Below are 26,075 nucleotides of genomic sequence, written 5' to 3'. Positions count from 1 at the left end.
AAATTACACAGAATGTGTTCTTGGATCATAAAAGAATTATTTTAGAAATCAATAAAAAATGAAACTATAAAAAATATAACCAGTAACTTCTAAGTATCTCATCATTCAAATAAGACAGCATAAAAATATATAGTAAATATTTTGGATGGATGATACAAAAATAGAAATATTGAAATTCTTAGGATGCAGTAAAACTCTTTATGGAGGAATATTTTTCTGATTCAAATTATATGTTTAAAAAAGAAAATCAGTGATTTAAATGTCCACCTTAAGAATTTGAGTAGTACATTTAATATAAAGTCACTGATGACAGAAGTGCAGAAGAATCAGCAAAGCCAAAAATTACATTATTTGAAAAGGTTGATAAAATTGATAAACTCCTGACAAAGTAATTCACACAAAAAAGAAAGAATAACTTGTTACTTTTTCCTCTGTGTGGATCACAAAAAAACTGTGGAAAATTCTGAAAGAGATAGTAATACCAGACCACCTGACCTGCCTATTGAGAAACCTGTATGCAGGTCAGGAAGCAATAGTTAGAACTGGACACGGAACAACAGACTGGTTCCAGATAGGAAAAGGAGTATGTCAAGGCTGTATATTGTCACCCTGCTTATTTAACTTATATGCAGAGTACATCATGAGAAACGCTGGGCTGGAAGACGCACAAGCTGGAATCAAGATTGCTGGGAGAAATATCAATAACCTCAGATATGCAGATGGTACCACCCTTATGGCAGAAAGTGAAGAAGAACCAAAGAGCCTATTGATGAAAGTGAAAGAGATGAGTGAAAAAGTTAGCTTAAAGCTCAACATTCAGAAAACTAAGATCATGGGATCTGGTCCCATTGCTTCATGGCGAATAGATGGGGAATCAGAGGCTGACTTTATTTTCTTGGGCTCCAAAATCACTGCAGATGGTGACTGCAGCCATGAAATTAAAAGACACTTCCTCCTTGGAAGGAAAGTTATGACCAACCTAGATAGCATATTAAAAAGCAGAGACATTCCTTTGTCAACAAAGGTCCATCTAGTCAAGGCTATGGTTTTTCCAATAGTCAAGTATGGATGTGAGAGTTGGACTGTAAAGAAAGCTGAGGGCAGAAAAATTGATGCTTTTGAATTGTGGTGTTGGAGAAGACTCTTGAGAGTCCCTTGGACTGCAAGGAGATCCACCAGTCAATGCTAAAGGAAATCAGTCCTGAATATTCATTGAAGGACTGATGCTGAAGCTGAAACTCCAATACTGATGCCACCTGATGCAAAGAGCTGACTCATTTGAAAAGACCCTGATGCTGGGAAAGATTGAGGGCAGGAGGAGAAGGGGATGGTAGAGGATGAGATGGCTGGATGGCATCACCAACTTGATGGACATGAGTTTGAGTATACTCCAGGAACTGGTGATGGACAGGGAGGCCTGGCGTGCTGCGATTCATGGGGTCAGAAAGAGTCAGACACGACTGAGCGACTGAACTGAACTGAATTGAACCCAAGGAAAGCTACCAGTTCAATGCAAGAACGATCAAGTTTCCCATGGCATATTTCAAAGAACTAGATTTTTTTTTTTTTTTAACTTGTATGCAAACTCAAAGGACCCAAAATAGCCAAAACAATCTTGAGAAAGAAAAGTGGAACTGGAGGAATCAGGCTCCTTGACTTCAGACATATGATAAAGCTACAGTAATCAAAACAGTATGGGGCTGACACAAAACAAGCTTATAGATCAATGGAGCAGGATCGGAAACCCAGAAATAAACCCGGCCACATACAGTCAATTAATTTACAACAAAGGGGGCAAGAATATGCAATGGAGAAAAGGCAATCTCTTCCATTAGTGTGGTGCTGGGAAAACTGGACAGTTATGTTTGAAAGAATGAAGTAGACCATTCTCTATCACCATATACAAAAATAAACTCAAAATGGGTTAAAGACCTGATTTTAAAAATGGGTACTATAAAATCCATAGAGGGAAAAATAGGCAAAACAATTTTTGACATAAATCTCCATAATATCTTTTGAATCCATGTCATAGTGTAATGGAAATTAAAACCAAAATTAAAATATGAGATATAATTCAACCTAAAATCTATTGAACAGAAAAGAAAGAAAGCCATAAACAAAAAGAAAAGACATCTTACACAATGGGAGAAAATATTTGCAAATGATGTGATTGACAAAGGATTAATCTCCAAAATATACAAATAGCTCACATAGCTCAATATCAAAAAGAAAAACAGTCCTATCAAAAAATGTGCAGATGACCTAAAAAGACATTACTCCAGAGAAATCTTCAGTTCAGTTCAGTTCAGTTACTCAGTTGTGTCCAACTCTTTGCGACCCCATGAATCGCAGCACGCCAGGTCTCCCTGTCCATCACAAACTCCTGGAGTTTACTCAAACTCATGCCCACCGAGTGGGTGATGCCATCCAGCCATCTCATCCTCTGTTGTCCCCTTCTCCTCCTGCCCCCAATCCCTCCCAGCATCAGGGTATTTTCTAATGAGTCAACTCTTCACGTGAGGTGGCCAAGGTATTGTAGTTTCAGCTTCAGCATCAGTCCTTCCAATGAACACCCAGAACTTATCTCCTTCAGAATGGACTGGTTGGATCTCCTTGCAGTCCAAGGGACTCTCAAGAGTCTTCTCCAACACCACAGTTACCAAAACCATCAATTTTTCGGGGCTCAACTTTCTTCACAGTCCAACTCTCACATCTATACATGACCACTGGAAAAACCATAGCCTTGACCAGACGGACCTTTGTTGGCAAAGTAAGGTCTCTGCTTTTTAATATGCTATTTAGGTTAGTCATAACTTTCCTTCCAAGGAGTAAGTGTCTTTTAATTTCATGGCTGCAATCACCATCTGCAGTGATTTTGGAGCCCAAAAATTAAAGTCTGACACTGTTTCCACTGTCTCCCCGTCTATTTCCCATGAGGTGATGGAACCAGATGCCATGATCTTAGTTTTCTGAATGTTGAGCTTTAAGCCAACTTTTTCACTCTCCTCTTTGACTTTCATCAAGAGGCTTTTTAGTTCCTCTTCACTTTCTGCCATAAGGGTGGTGCCATCTGCATATCTGAGCTTATTGATATTTCTCCCGGCAATCTTGATTCCAGCTTGTGCGTCTTCCAGCCCAGCGTTTCTCATGATGTACTCTGCGTATAAGGTAAATAAGCAGGGTGACAATATACAGCCTTGACATACTCCTTTTCCTATCTGGAACCAGAGATAACCAAATGTACATTTTAAGATGTTCAACATCACCAATAATTATAGAAATGAAAGACAAAATTTCAACGGTGTATCACCTTACATTGGTCAGAAAGTCATCATTAAAAGGTCAACAAATGATAAATGCTGGAGAGGGTGTGGAGGAAAGGAAGCCCTCCTACGCTGTTGGTGAGAATGTATAGTGCTGCAGTCACTATGGAAAACAGTATAGAATTCCTCAGAACACTACATATAGAAGTGCCATACAATCCAGCAAAACCACTCCTGGGAATATATCTGGAAAATACCATACTTCTTAAAGATACATGCTTTTCAAAGATCACAGCAGCACTGTTTACAATAGCCAAGACATGGAAGCAACTTAAATGCCCACTGATAGATAAATGGATGAAGAAGATGGAGTTATTTGCATCCCCAACGTCTTTATACATATATATGGCATCTTTATATATATATATATATATATATATATATATATATATAATGTATGTGTGTGTATATACAGGGAAAGCTACATGTATACATATATATATATACGTATACATATACATATATATACATATATACACACACACATACATATATATGTATGTATTTGTATATACATGTATACATATACATAATTTATATATATAATTTATATTTATATATATTTATATTTTTATGTATTTATATATATATATATATATATAATTTGTGTATATATATATATATATAATTTGTTGTTATTGTTGTTCAGTCACTAAGTTATGTCTGACTCAGCAGGGCCATGAAGTGCAGCAACCAGGCTTTCCTGTCCTTCACTATCTTCCTGAACTTGCTCAAACTCATGTCCATGGAATCAGGGATGCCATCCAACCATCTCATCCTCTGTTGCCCCTTCTCCTCTTGCCCTCAATCTTTCCCAGCATCAGGGTATTTTCCAATGAGTTGGTTCTTCGCATCAGGTGACCAAAGGATTAAAACTTTAGCTTCAGCCTCAGTCCTTCCAATGAATATTCAGGATTGATTTCCTTTAGGATTGACTGGTTTGATCCACTGCTGTCCAAGGGACTCTCAAGAGTCTTCTAAAGCACCACAGTTCAGAAACATCCATTCTTCAGTACTCAGCCTTTTTTATGGTCCAATTCTCACATCCATATATGACAACTGAAAAGAAACATAGCTTTGCCTATATAGATCTTCATCAGCAAAGTGATGCCTCTGCTTTTTGATATGCTGTCTAGGTTTCTTATAGCAGTTCTTCCAAGGAGCAAGCACCTTTTAATTTCATGGCTGCAGTCACCATCTGCAGTGATTTGGGAGCCCCCATAAATAAATTATCTCACTGTTTCCATTGTTTCCCCATCTATTTGCCATGAAGTGATGAGACAGAATGCCATGATCTTCATTTTTTGAATGTTGAGTTTTAAGCCAGCTTTTTCACTCTCCTCTTTCACTTTCATCAAGAGGCTCTTTAGTTCCTCTTCACTCTCTACCTTAATGGTAATGTCCTCTTGAGAAGGTAACAGGCAGGAAGGTTATTTCCTCCACAAAAAGAGGGAATAGACTGCTAATGTCAGACATCTTCTATCTCTCTGTTAAGTAGCAGGAGGAAACAAACTACAACTGTCAGATTTTTTTTTTTCCCTTCTCTATATATAAATTAAAAGGAGGTTTCTTTTAAAATTCTATGTTGGAGCACCTTGTTCCACATGAACTTAACTTTTCTCAAACCTTGAGCTAGCCAATGCACTTTTTTTATGGAAATGTTTGTGTGAAGCTCTGTTAATAAACTATGTACTTACCTTAGACCCTGTCTTTAAGTCAGTTCTGGTTCGGTCTAAGACTTGAAAAATCAGTATGCCTACTCAACAAATCAGTATGTTTTACTCATGCAAATGTTCTCTTAAGCTTTGTTAATGAGACTATGTATTTGACTGGAAACATGCCTTTCTTCAAGATTCATGTCAATCGTTTTGTGGCCTGGGATGACTCACCTGGTGCCAATGTTATCTCAAAATGCATGTTGTGGGTGAGGGGCCTGGTGCCACTCTCTGAGTTTTAAGACATTTCCTTCTCTAATCAGCAGTCTGCTAATAGCTATATAACTTCCTGCTTAAGACTAGCGGGGGGTGGGGGGTAGGAGGGGGAGGCACTCTTTCTGCCCCCTTCTGATGTCTATGTCAGAAGCTTTCTCTATCTCTTTTATACTTTAATAAAACTTTATTACACAAAAGCTCTAAGCGATCAAACCACATCACTAGCTCTGGATTGAATTCTTCTCCTCTGGAGGCCAAGAATCCCAGCGTCTTTCTTGGCTCAGCAACAACGTTTCAATCTGCAAATCTGAGGTTATTGATATTTCCCCCAACAATCTTGATTCTAGCTTGCACTTCATCCAGTTTAGCATTTCTCATGATGTACATTAAATAAGCATATACATTAAATAAGCAGGGTGACAGTATACAGTCTTGATGTACTCCTTGCCCAATTTTGAGCCAATCTGTTCTATGTCCAGTTCTAACTGTTGCTTCTTGTCCTGCATACAGATTACTCAGGAGGCAGGTAAAGTGGTCTGGTATTCCCGTCTCATTAAGAATATTCTACAGTTTGTTGTGATCCACAAAGTCAAAGGCTTTATCATAGTCAATGAAGCAGAAGTAGATTTTTTTGAGGGGATTCCCTTGCTTTTTTTTATGATCCAGTGTATACTCACAATTTGATCTCTGGTTTCTCTGCCTTTTCTAAATTCAGCTTATATATAAATATATATGGAAGTTCTCAGCTCATGTACTGCTGAAACTTAGCTTGAAGGATTTTGAGCATAATCTTGCTAGCATGTGAAAGGAGTGCATTTGTACAGTAATTTGAACATTCCTCAGCATTGCCTTTTTTGGTATTACTGAGCCATAAAACAATGAAATAATGCCATCTGCAGTGACATAAATGGAGATAAAATATCATATGAAATTCAAATATATGATCTCATATATATGCTTGGAATCTAAAAAAATACAAAGATGAGTGAACTTAATTATAAAACATAAATAAGCTAACAGACATGCAAAACAAATATATGGTTGTCAAGACTTTGGCTACCTTATGCAAATAGCTGACTCATTAGAAAAGACCCTGATGCTAGGAAAGATTAAGGGCAGGACGAGAAGGGGACGACAGAGGACGAGATGGTTGTATGGCATCACTGACCCAATGGACATGAGTTTGAGCAAGCTCTGGGAGATGGTGAAGGACATAGAAGCCTGGCATGCTGTCACAAAGTCACACATGATGTCACACATGGTGTCACAAAGAGTTGGACATGACTGAGCAACTGAACAACAACATAGTTACCAAAGGAGGGGAGAGAGAAATTAGGAGTTCAGAATGAAAATAGACACACTACCATACATAAAATATATAGTAAATATATAGTAGGTAGATAGAAAAATAGATAAAATAAATAACCAATAAGGATCTACTGTATGTCACAGGAAACTACACAAAACACCTTGCAATAATCTACAATGGAAGAGAATGAAAAAACATATATATGTACATACATATATATACACATATACATATATGTATAACTGAATAATTTGCTGTACTCTTGAAACTAATGCAACATTGTAAATCAATCATATTTCAACTAAAAAATGTAAAATAAAAACTGTATGGTAATGACCCAACAGCAGACATATAGATTAATGGAACAGAAGAGAGTGCCCAGAAATGAACTTTCACTTAAATAGTTATGGAAGGTTTCCCATTTGGCTCAGAGTTTAAAAACCCACCTGCTAATGCAGGAGACACAAGTTCAATTCGTGGGCTGGGATGACCCCTGGGGAAGGAGTTGGCAACCTCCTCCAGTATTCTTGCCGGGGAAATCTCATTGATAGAGGAGACTGATAGGCTAAGTCCATGCGGTTACAAAAAAGTCAGACACGACTTAATGATGAAACAGCAATAACAAATCTATGATAAAACAACAGGAATAGACAATATGGAAATGAAAATCTCTTTAGTAATTTGTGTTGGAAAACTAAGCAACTGCACACAAAAAAATTAAACTGGACTACTTTCTCATATCATATGCAAAAATAAACTCAAAATGGAGCAAAGATTTAATTGCAAGAACTAAAACCATAAAACTTCTGAAAGAAAACATAGGCAGTACATTCTTTGAAATGGTTGTAGCAACATTGTTTGGACTATCTCTCACCATGCAATGGAAACAAAAGGGAAAATCATCAAATTGGATTGTATCAAAGTAAACAGCTATCAATAAACAGAAAAGGCTGAGCACTGAATGGTAGAAAATATTTTCAATGTCTAATAAAGAGTTAATGTCTATATAGATGGCTAACAAACACATGAAAAGATTCTCAACATCACTCATCATCAGAGAAATGAAAATCAAAATCACAATGAGGTACCTTTCCATGCCAGTCAGAATGGCTGCTATCCAATCTACAAGCAATAAATGCTGGAGAGGGTGTGGAGAAAAGGGAACCCTCTTACATTGTTGGTGGGAATGCAAACTAGTAGAGCCACTATGGAGAACAGTGTAGAGATTCCTTAAAAAACTGGAAATAGAACTGCCATATGACCCAGCAATCCCACTGCTGGGCATACACACCGAGGAAGCCAGAACTGAAAGAGACATGTGTACCCCAATACTCATCACAGAACTGTTTATAATAGCCAGGACATGGAAGCAACCTAGATGTCCATCAGGAGATGAATGGATAAGAAAGCTGTGGTACATATACACAATAGAATATTACTCAGCCATTAAAAAGAATACATTTGAATCAGTTATAATGAGGTGGTTGAAACTGGAGCCTATTATACAGAGTGAAGTAAGTCAGAAAGAAAAACACCAACACAGTATACTAAGCATATATATGGAATTTAGAAAGATGGTAATGATAACCCTGTATGCGAGGCAGCAAGAGAGACACAAATGTATTGAATAGTCTTTTGGACTCTGTGGGAGAGGGCGAGGGCAGGATGATATGGGAGAATGGCACTGAAACATGTAAATTATCATATATGAAACAAATCTCCAGTCCAGGTTCAACGCATGATAAGGATGCTTGGGGCTGGTGCACTGGGATGACCCAGAGTGATGGGATGGGGAGGGAGATGGGAGGGGGGTTCAGGATGGGGAACACATGTACACCCATGGTGGATTCAAGTCAATGTATGGCAAAACTAATACAATGTTGTAGAGTAATTTTTTAAAAATCTTGAAAAAAAAAGTAAAGACATTTTCCTTAATAAAAACGTAAATAAATAAATAAAGCCAGAAATGATGCTATCAACTGTTTCTCCTTTGCCTTAGATACCACTGTCTTCAAACTATAATGTACTAATTTGAAAAGCAAGAAACAATATGAATTTTATGATTTGTATTTCTTTGGTTATTAGTGATAATAAAACATTCTGTGCCTTACAAAAAAAAAAGTTAATTTCTAAAGTAGACTAAGAACTCATTCAACTGAACATCAAAAAAAAAAAAAAGATTACAAATGTGTAGAGGATACAAATAGACATTTTTTCTAAAAAAGTGATACTGTCAACCAAAAGACACATTAAAAAATGCTTAACATGAGTGATCATCAGGGAAATGCAAATCAAAATCACAATGAGATAGCACCTCATGCATGTCATAATGACAACATATAACGTGAATTGGCAATAATGTGGGGAAAAAGGGAACCACTATGTACTGTTAGTAGGAATGCACATTGATGCAGCCACTATGTAAAATAGTATCGAGATTCCTCAAAAATTATATATATATATGATCCAGCAATCCCACTCGTGGGTACTTATCCAAAGAAAACTCTAATTCAAAAATATATGTGTGCCCTCATGTTCATAGCAGCATTATTGACAACAGCCTAGACATAGAAAAAGCCCAAGTACATCCATTAATAGATGAATACATAAAGTTGATAAGCTATATATACACAATGATATATTACTCAGCAAGAAAAAAAAAAAAGATAATTAAATATTGACAAATGTGACAACTTAGATGGACCCAGAGGGCATCATGCTAAATGAAATGTCAGGCATAAAAAGACATATACTGCATGATTTCTCTTATATATGGACTATAACAAGCAAAACAAATGAATAAATATTATGAAATAGAAAGCTATAGATACAGAAAAAAAGTAGATGGTTGCCAGAACAGAGAGGTTGTTAGGGGGAAAAAAAATGGTAAGGAGATTAAGAAATTCACGCACAAAATAAATGAGTCACAAGTATGCAGTTTACAGTGCGTGAAATATAGTCAATAATTATGTAATATTTTTATGGTGACATAATACAGTTAGAATTTTTGTGGTGATAATTTTGAAATGTATAGAAATGTCAAATCACTATGTTGTTTACCAGGAACTAGAAAAGTGATCAGATTTGTGGTTACCAAAGGCTAATGGTGAGAGAAGTTTAAACTGAAGGTAGTCAAAATGTACAAACTTCTAGTTGCAATTATGTACTAGGGAAGTAATGTACACTCTAATAAATACAGTCAACACATATACTATCTTATCTATGCAGTCTGTTAAGAATAAATCTTGAGTTTTCTCACGTTTATTTTTTCTCTATTTTAAAAATATCATGTTAGTTTTTTTGTGATAATAATTTCAAGACATAAGTCAAACTATGATGCACATCTTAAACTGATACAGTGCTCTATGTCAATTATATCTAAATAAACTGGAAGAAACAATAAAATTAATTTTATTTCAAAAATGTAAGGTCCAAGAATAGCCAAAATATTCTTTAATAAAAGAGGAAAAAAGAAAGAACAATACTGAATGGCAACAATTGGTATAAAACTGTAATAATTAATATAATATGGTATTAGTACAAAGCTAGAGTAGAACCCAGAAACCCTAATAGGGATATACACATACAGATATTACATACAACAAAGATATCATTCTTGAGCAGCAGTTGAAGATCAATCTTTTTTTTTCAATTTTATTTCATATTGAAGTATAGTTGATTAACAATATTGTGTTAGTTTTGGGGTGGACAGCAAAGCGATTCAGTTATAGAATACTTGTATCTATACTTTTGCAGATTCTTTTCCCATTTGGATTTTACAGAATATTCAGCAGAGTTCCCTGTGCTATCAGTAGGTCTTTGTTGGTTATCTATTTTAAATATATAGCAGTGTGTATATGTCAGTCCTAATCATTCTGGGTTAATTCGCTGCCCATGCTGAAAACATATTTTCCAATATTTCACACTACAGAGAATAATCAATTCTAGGTGCATTGCAGATCCAAATGACAATGATAAATAAGTCAAACTTTTAGAAGATAATTTTTAAAAATCCTCAGTATTTCAAGGTAGGCATATATTTATTAAGCACTAATCATAAAAGAAAAGCTTCATAAATTGGGCAACATTAATACTAAGAACTTGCAAGACTAAGTAAAAATAAAAATGAAGGCCACTGATTGCTAAAGATATTTGCTATATATTTAATGAGGAACTCTTGTCCAGGATATAAATTTAAAAATTCGCCCAAGTTAATTTTTCTAAAAAAAAGAAAAAAAAAATCCATTAGAAAAAGAAAAAAAAAAAATCCAGTAGAAATGTAAAAAAAAAAAAAAAAAGACTAAACACTTAACAAAAGAAAATCTCCATACAGCCAATGAACAGGGAATCCATACATCCTAATTTTCCTGAAATAGTCCTGGTTTACATCTATTGATATTGTTTCCAATTATTGCCCCTTTCATTCTCAAAAGATATACATTATAGTATCTTAATATTATAATAAAATTTAGGGTCACTTTGATAGAGTGTTTTAAATGCTAGCAATACTTCCTATCCTTTCACTCACATGTCACTGAAATGTGACTTCAATTCCTCCTTTCAGTAGGAGCCATAGCCTTATTAACTATTACTTCATTTATCACTTTGAATTTATCCGGATTTTAACTGCAGTTGATAATTAAAATGCAACAGAAGTCACTTCAGAGGAGTACTAGTGAAAAGTCCAAGCTAGTCCCTATGAAAATGAAATACCACATAAAGAGAGAAGGCCCAGCTGACACCGCAGACAAGACACTTTAGTGCTGCCATCTTAGATACCCAGCTCAAGCTGAGCTACAAAAGGTTAATAGCAACAGGACCAGCCCCATGATGGAACACCTGCTTACTGGCTGCTGGTTACATAGTTCTGCTCAACTTTTGAAAATTCATTCAGCTCCACCATTATTATTTTTTTTTCTATTTATAATTCAATAAGAGTTTATTTTACAAATATAGTCCTGAAATCCAAATTCAAAATTCTTATAAGATGTAATCATTCTAGTGTAACTATTATCTTCACTGTTTTGGACAAAGTCATCATAAGATTTATATTAAAATTTATTTGATTTTAAGAAGCCAACCCATTGTTTCACTTTGCAGTCACTTTAAGGCACTTAAATTTTACCTGAACTACTACATAATGACTTTTTTCTTTCTAATTCTATGTTGACAAGGTTTTCTTTTTAGGCCCAAATGTAACATATCCCTGTTAAGGGTCATTTGGTTACTTTTATGATTTAAGCATTATTTTACCCTCTGAAGGTACATTTATATTTTCCTTCATAGTCAAAAATCAAGGGAAAGAACAAGATGGAGGAGGAGTACGTGAGCATGGCATATATCTCTCTCCACAGATACATCAGAAATATGCTTTCAGATGCAGTAGATCTTGCAGAACACCAGCTGAGAGCAGGCAGGAGTATCTGCCCATCTGAAAGAATACATAGAACCACACAAAACTCGATAGGAAGAAGGAAGTAGGGAGAAAAAGAGGAGGGTTAACAGGACTGGACCCGGTGTGTGTGTGTGTGTGTGTGTGTGTGTGTGTGTGTGTGTGTGTGTGTGTGTGTGTGTGTGTGTGTGTGTGTGTGTGTGTGTGTGTGTGTGTGTTGGGGGTGAGGTGGGTTGGGGAACTGAAGCAGGGGTCTGATCTACACATCAGGGCAATTGTTTGGGACAAAAGAGAAACATTTGAGGCTGTGGGTGAAGCAGCTGACCTGTTACAGTCCAAAGGGAACAAGAATCACACAGACAATCCTTGCTGCAGCCATACATACCCCGGACAGGGATGCAAGTCCCCTAGAAGACACAGAGGCTGGGAGCTGGAGTGCAGGGATTGAGGAGTAATCCCAGGGAGAGGTCTGCTGTTGACTGTAGGGAGACAGCCCAAGGGGACATGAGGGAGGGGACTGTGGTGGGAAACGCCTGTGAAGGAATACTGGGCAGGCATGGCGGCAAGGCAATACTGCTGAGTCACGGGTAGGGGGTGGAGCCATCATTTAGCCTATCTCTGCCCACATTCCAGCAATGGCAGCTGAACAATAGAGAGCCTGGCCCTTTAAGCACCCAACACTGAACAAGAGAGTAGGACCCAAGCCGGAGAGCCCCTCTAAGAGCCCCGAAGCAACAGAGTAGGACGCCAGCCAGCGGGGCGCTTTAAGTGCCCGAATGGGCAGAACAACACAGAAGGACCAGACAACGAGACCCTCTGATCGCCAGCTGCCAGAGGCCAGTAAAAGACTACTAGAGCCATGGCTCCTGAGGCTGAGGAAGTCAGTCAGTCAATTCAGTCACTCAGTCATGTCCAACTCTTTGCAATCCCAGGGACTGCAGCATTCCAGGCTTTCCTGCCCATCACCAACTCCCAGAGCTTGGTCAAATGCATGTCCTTTAAGTCAGTGACACCATCCAACAATCTCATCTTCTGTTGTCCCCTTCTCTTGCTTTCCATCTTTCCCAGCATTAGGATATTTTCTAATGAGTCAGCTCTTCACATCAGGTGGCCAAATGATTGGAGCTTCAGCTTCAGCATCAATCCTTCCAATGAATATTCAGGATTGATCTCATTTAGGATTGACTGGTTTGACCTCCTTGCAGTCCAAGGGACTCGCGGGAGTTTTTTTTTTCCAAAACCACAGTTCAAAAGAATCAATTCTTCATTGCGCAGCTTTCTCAGCACTGTAAGGTCCAACTGTCACATCCCTAAACGACTACTGGAAAAACTATAGATTTGACTAGATGGACCTTGGTTGGCAGAGTAATGTCTCTGCTTTTTAATATGGTATCTAGAGTTGCCATAGCTTTTCTTCCAAGGAGCAAGCATCTTTTAATTTCATGCCTGCTGTCACCATCTGCAGTGATTTTAGAGCCTAAAACAATGAAGTCTATCAATGTTTCCATTTTTTCCCACCTATTTGCCATGACATGATGGGACCAGATGCCATAATCTACATTTTTTTAATGTTAAAATTTAAGTCAACTTTTTCACTCTCCTCTTTCATTTTCATCAAGAGGCTTTTGAGTTCCTCTTCATTATCTGCCGTAATGGTGGTGTCATCTGCAAATCTGAGGTTATTGATATTTCTCCCAGCAATCTTGATTCTAGTTTGTTCTTCATCCAGCTCAGCATTTCTCATGATGTACTCTGCATATAAGTTAAATAAGCAGGGTGACAATATACAGTCTTGGCGTACTCCTTTTCCTATTTGGAACCAGCCTGAGGCAGTCAGTGTCCCTGTACAGTTAGCACCATCACGGGTCCCAGGACCCAAGCAGCTGTGCCACTTTCATCCTCAATCTTCACTGGGACAGAGATGCCAAGGACAGAAAAAAGCCCTAATAACGCCATATCTCCTGTGACAATAGCTGCCAGTGCCCCTGCATAGCTGGCATTGCCAGGGTCCCCTTGATCCAAACAACCATGCCACCTCCAACCACGATCACCGCTGGGACAGAGCTTCCAGAGGCTAGAAAAATTCCTGTGGACCTGTAGGTGAGGTCATGTCAGTCACGTCCAGTGCTTTGCGACCCTGTGGACTGTAGCCTGCCAGGATTCTCTGTCTGTGGGATTCTCCAGGTGGGAATACTGGAGTGGGTTGCCATGCCCTTCTAGAGCGCCATATTTCCTGCTGGCCTAGCCACAGGCTCCTCTGAGTACCTGTTGCTTCCAGGGCCCCTACAACCCAAGCAGCAGTGCACCTTCACACCTGGTCCTCACTGGGGCAAACCCAAGTCCTTCAGGGCAGGCACAGGAGCAAACTCATTTGGACGACCCACATGGAGAGACAGAGATAAAACCACAGTTGAAAACCAGGGGCTGTGCGGCTAAGGAAGAGGACACAGAACCTCCTCACCAGCTGCACAAGCTGCAGATTAAATCCATGTAATCAACTAGGCAGACACTGTGTCTATGGAATACATAAAAAGACAATGAAAGTTCCCAAAAAGAAAATTCACTAGTTCTGATGGTTGTGAACATTGGAGGCAAGAGCACACAGAAGTAGGACCAGATTAGAGTCTAAGCTGCCCCCACAGTAAATTCAGAGACCTACGCAGTAATGGTGGACATCCTGGGGAGGCAAGCTGGACTGTGACTCCCAGGGAGGGAAAGGACACAGATCAAGAAAATCATTAATTATTCTTATATTTTACCTTATTCTATAGTTGCCTCTGGATTATTTTTTTCTTTTTCCCCCTCCACTGTTATAGTTGTTGATTTCATTAGTACTATCAAATCCATTAAGCTTTTGACAATTTTTTTTAATGACACATTTTATTTCTTTATATATTTCTGCCTCTATGTTGACCTTTTGTGTTTCTGTGGGGTTCTCCTATTTTTTCTCCCTCTTATTTTACTTTAAATTTTTTTAATTCATTACTATTCTTTCTATGTTTATTCTTTTGCCTGTTTTTCTGACTATTCTTTTCCAAATGTAGTTATTCTTTAATATATATAAATCTTCTTTATCTACCACTATTTAACTTTGCATTTCTATTCTTTCTTTCCTTTTTTCATTTTTTTTTCTTTTTCTCACAGTGATTGTTAGTTTGTTTTATTTTCATTACTTTATCCCCCAGTTACCACCTAACTTTAGTTTTGTTTTTCAGTTTGTGTTTTAGTTAGCTTCATTTTTAACTGGTTGATAAAAAAATTTTAACTGGTTGATATTTTGTTTCCTTTGCCTGCTCGGTCAATCTGTTGCACTTTATTTATTTTGTATTGCTTTGGTTTTGTTTATGGGTGTATATGTATGTGCATATATGCTGTTATTTTAGTTATTATTTGCCTGATTTTGTAAGTGCCATTTGTCTGGGATGCCTCTTCTGTTTCTTGGGTCTGTGTGTTTGCTTTAATCCCATTTAATGCTATTTTAAAAAAAGAAAAAAATAAATAAAAGGCTTTGTGGAATCTCTGTTCCCAGAGCCTTTGGAGTGGGAGCACTGACTCCAACCCCCTAGACTACCAGAGAACTCCAAACCCTAGGGTATTGGAGTTATATTAATTAGTTATTAATTATATTAATTAATTATATATAATTAATTATATATTTAATTATAATATATAAATATATATAATATATAAATATTATGTATTATATAATATATAAAATATATAATATGTAATTAATTAATTATAATTAATCATGGTATATTAATTAGTTAGGGCTCCCACAGAGACAACCACCTGTGTACAAGACCCAGCATCAACCAACTGCCATCAGCTCCCTGTGCAGGATGCCTCATGCAAACAACAAACAAGACAAAAATGCAAACTCAATCATCAGTAGATAGGATTACCAACTCATACAGCCCTGCCCATCAGAGGGAAAGAAAACAATAATAATAATAATAATAATAATAATAACCTCCTCTCACAACAAGACAAGCACAACTCACACCCAACACAAAGCTGAGGCAAGCCACTGGTCCAACCTTACCCACCAAGGGCAGAAACTAAGAAGAATAAAGAATTCAGCCTCAAAGCCTGGGAAAAGGAGACCTCAAACAGAATAAGTTAAGGGGAAAAAAAAAAAAAAAACAGAAAAGGCAGAGAAATACTGAACAAAGAGGAAGGAACAACCTAGAAACACAAAACTCCAAATAAATGAAGAGGAAATAGGCAAACTACCTGAAAAAGAATTCAGCATAATGATAGTAAAGATGATCCAAAACCTCAAAAATAGAACAGAGAAAATGCAAGAATCAATTAACACATTTAACAAAGACCTAGAAGAAATAAAGAATAAACAAATACAGACAAACAACACAATTACTGAAGTTAAAAATTAAAACAAAAATACTCTAGAAGGAGTCAATAGAAGTTCTGAGGCAGAAGGACATGCAAGCGATCTGGAAGATAGAATGGTGGAAATAACTGCTGACTAGCAGAATTAAGTAAAAAGAGTATAAGAACTGAGGATAATCTCAGAGACCTCTAGGATAATATTAAATGCATCAGCATTCGAATTATATGGCCAAAAAGAAAATTTAAAAAAAAAAAAAAAGGGTATGAGAAAAATTTTGAAGAGATTATAGTGAAAATTTCCCGACATTGGGAAAGGAAATAGTCAATCAGGTCCAAGAAGTGCAGAGTATCATACAGGCTAAACTCAAGGAGAAAAATGCTAAGACATACTAATCAATTTGACAAAGACTAAATGTAAAGAAATATTAAAATCAGCAAGGGAAAGCAACAAGTAACATACAAGGGAAACCCCATATATGTAACAGCTGATCTTTCAACAGAAACTTTGCAGGCCAGAAGAGAATGGCAGAATATATTTAAAGTACTGAAAGGAAAAAATCTGCAATGAAGATTGCTCTACCCAGAAAGGATCTCATTCAAAATTGATGGAGAAATCAAAAGCTTTAACTTTTAACCCAAACAAAAGTTTAGAGAATTTAGTACTAAAAAGTCAGTTTTACAAAAAAAGAAAAGAAAAAAGTTAAAAGGACTGATATATACAGGAAATACAAGAAAAGAAATACAACAACAACAACAAAAACCCCAAACAATTAAGAAAATAGGAACAGATATCAATTCACTCACTCAGTCATGTCTGACTCTTTGCGACCCCATGAATCACAGCACGCCAGGCCTCCCTGTCCATCACCAACTCCCGGAGTTTACTCAGACTCATGTCCACTGAATCGGTGATGCCATCCAGCTATCTCATCCTCTGTCGTCCCCTTCTCCTCCTGCCCCCAATCCCTCCCAGCATCAGGGTCTTTTCCAATGAGTCAACTCTTTGCTTGAGGTGGCCAAAGTATTGGAGTTTCAGCTGCAGCATCAGTCCTTCCAATGAACACCCAGGACTGATCTCCTTTAGGATGGACTGGTTGGATCTCCTTGCAGTCCGAGGAACTCTCAAGAGTCTTCTCCAACACCACAATTCAAAAGCATCAATTCTTCAGTGCTCAGCTTTCTTCATAGTCCAACTCACATCCATACATGACTACTGGAAAAACCATAGCCTTGACTAGACGGACCATTGTTGACAAAGTAATGTCTCTTCTTTTTAATATGCTGTCTAGGTTGGTCATAACTTTCCTCCCAAGGAGTAAGTGTCTTTTAATTTCATGGCTGCAGTCACCATCTGCAGTGATTTAGGAGCCCCAAAAAATAACGTCTGACACTGTTTCCACTGTTTCCCCATCTATATGCCAGGAAGTGATGGAACCAGATGCAATGATCTTAGTTTTCTGAATGTTGAGCTTTAAGCCAACTTTTTCACTCTCCTCTTTCACTTTCTTTTTTTTATTTTTTTTTTTTTACCTAACCTCTCTGTGCTTCCATATCTGAGCTTAGTGATCTTAGGCAAGTTGCCTGATATCTCTGTGCTTTCATAGCTCTGTGATCTTAGTCAAGTTGAGTAACATCTCTGTGCTTTCATATCTTAGCTGTGTGATCTTGTGCAAGTTGCCTGACTTCTCTGTGCTTCCACTTCCAATCTATGTGATCATAGGCAAGTTGCAGGAACTCTGTTTTTCCACCTAGGAGCTGTGTGATCATAGGCAAACTTGCCTAACCTCTCTGTGCTTCTACTTCTGAGCTTGGTCATCTTAGGCAAGTTTCCAACTTCTCTGGGCTTCAACATGTGAGCTGTGTGATCATAGACAAGTTGCCTGACCTCTCTGTGCTCCCATTTAGGAGCCGTGTGATCTTAGGCACATTGCCTGATATCTCTGTGCTTCCAATTCTGATCTGTTCAATCTTAGGCAAGTTGCCAGACCTCTCCGTTTTTCCACCTCTATGCTGTGTGATCTTAGGCAATCTGCCTGAGCTTTCTGTGCTTCCACTTCTGAACTGTGTGATCTTAGGCACATTGCCTGACTTCCCTATGCTTCCACATTTGAGTTGTGTGATCTTAGGCAAGTTGTCTGACCTCTCTTTGCTTCCACTTCTGAGCTTTGTTATTTTAGTCAATTTGCCTGACTTATCTTTTTAGTTCCTCTTCACTTTCTGCCATAAGGGTGGTACCATCTGCATACCTGAGGTTATTAATATTACTCAACCATAAAAAGGAGTGCATTTGTGTCAGTTCTAATGAAGTAGATAATCCTAGAGCCTGTTATACAGAGTTATGTAAGTCAGAAAGAGAAAAAATAAAAATCATATATTAATGTATATATATATATATATATATGGAATCTGGAAGGATGGTACTGATGAAATCATTTGCAAGGCAGCAGTGGAGACATAGACATAGAGAACAGACTCATGGACATGGGGTGGGGAGCAGTATGGAGACCGTGGGATGTATGGAAAGAGTAACATGGAAACTTACATTACCATGTTGAAAATAGAGAGCCAATGGGAATTTTCTATATGACCCAGGAAACTCATGATGGAACATTGTAGCAAACTAGAGGGGCAGGATGGGGAGAAGGGAGGGAGGTTCCAGAGGGAGGAAACATATGTAAACCTATAGCTTATTCATGTTGATATTTGGCAGAAATCAACACAATTTTGTAAAGCAATTATTCTTCAAATAAAAAATAACTAAATTTAAAATACAAAAAAATTAAAAAAAAAAATACACCCCAAGGAAACCAGAATTAAAAGAGACACATGTAGCCCAATGTCCATTGCAGCAGTGATTACAATAGCTAGAAGATTAAAACAACCTACATGTCCATCACAGATGAATGGATAAGGAAGTTGTGATACATATACACAATGGAATATTATTCAGCTATAAAAATGAATGCATTTGAGTCAGTTCTAGTGAGGTGGATGAACCTGGAGCATATTATACAGAGTGAAGTAAGTCAAAAAGAGAAACACAAATGCTGTATATGAATGCATATATATGGACTTTAAAAAGATGGTAATGATAATCATATATGCAGGGCAGAAAAAGAGACACAGATGTAAAAATCAGATTTTTCAACTCTGTGGGAGAAGATGAGTGTGGGATGATTTGAGAGAAAAGCATTGAAACATGTATATTACCATATGTAAAATAGATGACCAGTGCAAGTTTGATGCATGGAACAGGGAATTCAAAGCCAGTGTTCTGAGACAACCTAGAGGGATGAAATGGTGAGGGATGTGGGAGAGGGGTTCAGGATGGGGGACGCATGTGCCTGCCGCTGATTCATTTCAATGTATGTCAAAAACCGTCACAATATTATAAAGTATTATCCTCCAATTAACACAAATAAAATGATAAAAGATCAAGCATAGTTTCCTTTGAAATTGCTAATTTTCTGAGTTTACTTCTTACAATTAAGTAATCTAGAAATTTTATAAATATGTGTTAAAATGCTGGATGAAAAGTTATGTGAGATTACTATAAATTAAATATTTCCAATGATATGATTTGATTTATATACAATGCATATATTGATAGGAAATGAGTTGATATACAAATGCAAATATGAAATAATTACTTATCTTTGCATATTTCTACTGAATGGCAATACAGTGTAGAGATTAAGAAGTTTATATTTGGAACAAGACTAAGGTGATTTAAAGCAATACCTGTGCTACCTCCACACCACAAGACATCAGGTAAGTTACTTAACATTTCCATGCCTAGGAAAAGGGAGAAAATGACAGTACCAGAAGTACCAGAGAAGATGACAGTACCATACACTATATATGGATGTGAGAGTTAGACCATAAATAAGGCTGAGCACCGATGAATTGATGCTTTTGAATTGTGGTGCTGGAGAAGACTCTTCAGAGTCCCTTGGACTCCAAGGACATCAAATCCTAAAGGAAATCAACTCTGAATGTTGACTGGAAGGACTGATACTGAAGCTCCAATATTTTGGCCACTTACTGCAAAGAGCTGACCCATTGGAAAACACCCTGATGCTGGGAAAGACTGAAAGCAAAAGGGGAGGGGACAGCAGAGGATGAGATGGTTAGATAGCATCATCAACTGAATGTACATGAATCTGAGCAAACTCTGGGAGACAGTGGAGGACAGAGAAGCCTGGAGTATTGCAGTCCATGGGGTTGCAGAGTACGACACTCCTTATCAACCAAACAACAATACATGCTTCAAACACTTTTTGTGATGATTAAAGGGTCTAATACATACAGATCACTCAGAGTACAATTGTGCAGTATAGCAGTTCTGCCTTAATGCAGTAAATGCTCAATGATTGCTGCTTCTGCTGCTGCTAAGTCACTTCAGTCGTGTCCGACTCTGTGCAACCCCATAGACGGCAGCCTACCAGGCTCCTCTGTCCCTGGGATTCTCCAGGCAAGAACACTGGAGTGAGTTGCCATTTCCGTCTCCCAATGATTGCCAGTTAGTAATTTTTATTGTGGTGAAATTATTGAGATGAAAATCAAAGCTGCTGAAACAAGAGGACTCAATCATATAGTGGCTCAAATAATATAAAATTTAATTCTTTTTTGCACTACTTTTCCAAGGTGAATGGTCCAAACTCAGGATATTCAGTGCCCCGAGTTCTTTCCACCAGGCGTTGCTTTGCCACCTCTCCTTAATTTTATCTACAAGATCACACAAAACCTCAGACATGCTCCAGGTGATGGGAGGAAAAGCATGCATGGAGCCCTGCATGTTCAAGGCCTTATGGTTCATGCTGCTGCTGCTGCTAATGCTTTGGTCACGTCCGACTCTGTGTGACCCCCATGGACGACAGCCCACCAGGCTCCCCCATCCCTGGGATTCTCCAGGCAAGAACACTGGAGTGGATTGCCATTTCCTTCTCCAATGCATGAAAGTGAAAAGTGAAAGTGAAGTCGCTCAGTCCTGTCTGACTCTTAGCGACCCATGGACTGCAGCCTACCAGGCTCCTCCATCCATGGGATTTTCCAGGCGAGAGTACTAGAGTAGGTTGCCATTGCCTTCTCCACTTATGGCTCATAATTTTATATAATTTCGATTCACATCCCATGGTCAAAAAATATAGTTACGTCACTACACCTAGCTCTAGAAGAGTCTACTAAATGCAGTCTATTATCATTCGCTTACTCTGGAAAAAGGGGAAAGTGAAAACGGAAAAAGGTGGATTACAGTGACCTGGATAATACTTGATATTTGACATATGAGGCTGTTGCCCGTGAATGGTTACAATGGGTAGCTTTGATCAAAACAATAAGAAAATGTCTCTTTAAATGGGTGTTTCCTAAATCATTGATATTAATGAACACTTCATATAGATGAAAGAAATATAGCAGAGATGCAGCCCAAGGTCAAAAGCAACTTGCTCAATCTGTGCACAGTAGGATACTGACAATTAGCAAAATTCCTGCCATATAGAAAAACCGTAGTACGTATCCATATAACAGTTTAAGTACAACTTCCTCAATTTTTTGTAAGTATAAAGCCTTTCTCCAAAAATGTAGCTATAGAAGTAAGACTTTGTAGAATATTTTGGAAAATATGCCTCTAGTTACTGTCTTGCTTCCAAATCTGCTTTATTTAGGTATAGTTTCTTAGATATTTTTAAATAAAAATTTTCTTTTATTTTTAGAAATATAGATTGCCAGGAAAAATATTAATAACTTCACATATGCAGATGGCACCACCCTTATGGCAGAAAGCAAAGAGGAACTAATGAGTATCTTGATAAAGATGAAAGAGAATATTGAAAAAACTGATTTAAAACTCAACATTCAAAAAAAGAAGATCATGGCATCCAGTGCCATCATTTCATGGCAAATAGTTGGAGAAACAGTGGAAATAGTGACAGACTTTATTTTTTTGGTCTCCAAAATCACTGCAGCCATAAAATTAAGACACTTACTCTTTGGAAGAAAAGCTATGACAAACTTAGACAGTGTATTCAAAAGCAGAGACATTATTTTGCTGACAAAGATCCTAATATTCAAAACTATGTTTTTTTTCAGTAATCATGTATGTATGTGAGAGTTGGACCATAGAAAAGTCTGAGTACTGAAGAATGGACACTTTCAAACTATGGTGTTGGAGAAGACTCTTGAGAGTCCCTTGAACTGCAAGGAGACCCAACCAGTCAATTCTGAAAGAAATCAACCCTGAAAATTCATTGGAAGGACTGATGCTGAAACTGAAGCTCCAATACTTTGGTCCCCCACTCTGAAGCATCAGCTCATTAGTAAAGACCCTCATACTGGGAAAGACTGAAGGCAGGAGGATAAGGAGATGACAGAAGAAGAGATGAATGGATGGCATCACTTACTCAATGGATATGAGTTTGTGAAAACTCTGGGAGATGGTGAAGGGCAGAGAAGCCTGGTGTGCTAAGGTGGCAAATGGTTGGACATGACTGAGTGACTGAGCAAGAACAATTGTGTAAATTTAAAGTGTAAAATATGTTAACTTGATATATAATATAATATGACTACCATATATACTTAATATATACCTATTTGCTGTATATATTTTGATGCATTTGAATATATGGATACATCTGTAATACCATCACAGTCAGAGTGATAAATACAGCTATCATATTCAATAGAGTTCTTGCATTCCCTTGCTTGGTTTATTTATTTTGGTGGTAATGAGGCTGGGATCTGGGACCTGGGAACCTTTGCTATAGTGCTTGCATCTGGACAATCATCTCCTCAAGAAATAAAATACAAAGAACTATAATGGACTAAAAATAACTACTTGCATGCACAATTGGGGGAAATTATGGACAATAAGATACAAAAAGACAAAGAAAAAAAAAAAACAAAAAACCCTGCCACTTCTAAATAGCTGAGAGCAAGAACAGTGCTTTGGGAACAAAATCAGGGTGTTTTACATGCCCCTGCATTCAACACCAGCCAAGTCACCATTCTAGCATGACCCCTCAACACAGCCCTGACTCAACCCATGTAAGAAACAGCTTTGCCTTCCTTTAAGGAACAAACAGGGGAAACTTTACTCATTTTCACAGTGGAAGCACCAGGAAAGCCTAAGTTTTTGCTCTGGCTTCTTTTCAATTTCTATTTGTTGGGGAAGGCTAAGAACCCTGGTTGGTATCAGACTTAGTGGTACTCAACAGGGGATAGCTGTCTCTCCATGGAGGATCTGGTCACCTCCAAGACTACCAAATTCAGCATCCCCATGGGTGACAAATTACCATCTGAACCTCTTGTTTTAGTATCACCACATTTGGTAAGTCTGCTTTTCTGGCTCCAAGGAGCCACAGCACTCTCATTCAGGCAATATTTCTCTTCTCTCCATAGTCTCTTTTCCTGTCCTGACATCTCTCTGCTTCTCAGTTGTATCCTCCAAGAGATGTCAGGCAGCCACAGTATCATTCCTCTAAGCTTGTGAGAATATGCTCCCTGTGATCAGTTTTCACCCATCTCATTTTGATGGGTGAAAAGCAGAGGTGGGAAAGGCTCACATTATACTGTGCAGACCCTGGTCCAGTAGGCTCAGGAGGTTTCTGAAAATGATAGAGGTTTAAAGCTCATTTCATCCAGTGACTAGAAATACTATCATCCCAGTTTTCTCACCTTTATTTTGTGCTTAGACTTTATCTTTTCTCAATATCCTTCCTCCTATTTCACCCCTGAACCTTGTAACTTCACTCCCATCTTGTTTATGCTGAAAACTTCTTGTGTCTTTGAGTCTTGGTCATTGCTGTCTTTGCTTTATGTAGTTTTTTTTTGTTGTTGTTGTTGTTTGTTTGTTTTCCTGTGCAATTGCTCCTGCAAGTCTCTGCTGAAATTATAGGCATGGTGGAACACTTAAGACTTTAAATACAAACACAGCAAACAGCCCATGCTGCGTGAGATTTCAGCGTTGGGTTACTTAGGGGGATTTTAAACAGGGAAAAAGGAGAGGAGCTTGCATCCCCTATGCCTTTTCATTGCAATTCACCTACTTGGGCTCAAGGAGCTTATATTTCTCTCCTTTGCCTTTGCAATGCAATTATTCTGCCCGCACTCACAGGAACTATCTGATTCATCTGCAGTTCCACAGACTGAGAGAAAAAGAGAGAGAGAGAAACCTTCTTAAATTCAAGTTGGAAAACTATGAGATCTCTGGTTCTGTCTTTACATAATAGTTAGCTTGTAATTTAACTACATTTAATTGGCTTTAAAAAATTAAGTGCTTATATACATTATCAGAAATATAAAATAAACTCACCAAAATGCATTTCAGGTTCATGTGATCTGGGAAATATTCAATATTGAATTAATATCAGGTATTAAAGCTAGCTTAAGTTTGTGGGTTAATTAATACAGACCTATCTTTAGAATCATCAACACTAAGTATGGTGATTTTATTGTACTGATGGTTAGTGAAAGTCAGTAAGTACATATTGTTTCTGTTATAAAATCTGGCAACAGAGAAAATAACCTGATGTGATCAAACTTTTAAGTAAATGTAAAAGATAGCTTTTTGGTAAACTCAGTAGGAGTAATTATGTCTTGGAAATGTCCATCTAAAATAGTCCCTCCAAATTTTGGTGGCTTGAAACAAAATTTAGTTAAATGATAGAAATGCACTGAACATCCAGGCCATTTCAACTAAGATGAAATACTGGAACATTTATTGCTAAACATATCTAAATTTACCTACATTTGTTTTCTTATGAGAGAGAAATTAAAGATGTGTACGTATATTAGACACAAGTCTGGTCCCACATACCATGTTAAGGAAAGAAATTGTGCTTTGGAAAGAAGCATGTTTCTAGAGGTTATGGGATATTCCAATCAGAGAATGCTAATGTAAAAGATAGTTTATGGATTTACTTACAGAAGGTAGGATGTAGATTTTCAGTAAAAGAAGATATGCAAAATGGAAATATATTTCATTCAAGGAAAAAGGGTGATTTTGCCTTAAAGATTATTTATGAATAGGAGAAAATTGTATGGCTTCAGAAAGCTGCAAAAGGTCTGTGAAAAAGGAACACTGGGAAAAGAATTTTGTATGTGGTCAGGACTTTTTTTAAGATTGGATTACATTTAATTAGATAAGTAGATTTTATCAAGCATGTTTTCCTAGAATTCTGCTTTTGGCAACATCATGTGAGTTTCTGTGTCTTAACTGATTTGTGTTTACTTTTGGAATCCTTTTTTCACCCTAGCTTGAGGATAAGTATTGTGTCATAATGACCTATGATCTTATCTGACTTGATGTTTTAAAAATTTTTGAAATTTTTGACAGTCTTTACAAATACCAAATTTTAACTAAAGTTATTTTGATCACCATCTATCTTTGGGGTGTTTCAAAGGGCTCATGGAGCATCCAAAAGAGAGATCCTAAGTTAATTGTGCTCACGTGGTACATTAACTTACATGCGACACACTGTTTAAACTCACTGTTGTTTTTATCAGATGGAATCATTGGGTTCGCTTCCTTTTTATTGCACTTGCCAAACAGATAGGGGCAATGGGTTTGGGCTCTACTGCTACCTAGTCACTTACCTTACTCTATGTACAAAAGTCCCCTGTGGGAATACTCCCACCTCTGGGTCTTCAGGTCCTGACCTTCATGGGATCCTCCATTGAACCCAGCTCCAATTCTTTCAGGAGTTTCTTTTTGAATCTCCAGGACCCCGTTCACTTCAGAACTTGGCAGTCCAAACAGTGTTGCAGAA

This window comes from Cervus elaphus, chromosome 1 (genome assembly GCF_910594005.1).
Source record: "Cervus elaphus chromosome 1, mCerEla1.1, whole genome shotgun sequence".
In the NCBI taxonomy this organism is placed as follows: Eukaryota; Metazoa; Chordata; class Mammalia; order Artiodactyla; family Cervidae; genus Cervus; species Cervus elaphus.
The sequence above is the reverse complement of the archived record's forward strand: the minus strand, read 5'-3'. Positions refer to the sequence as shown.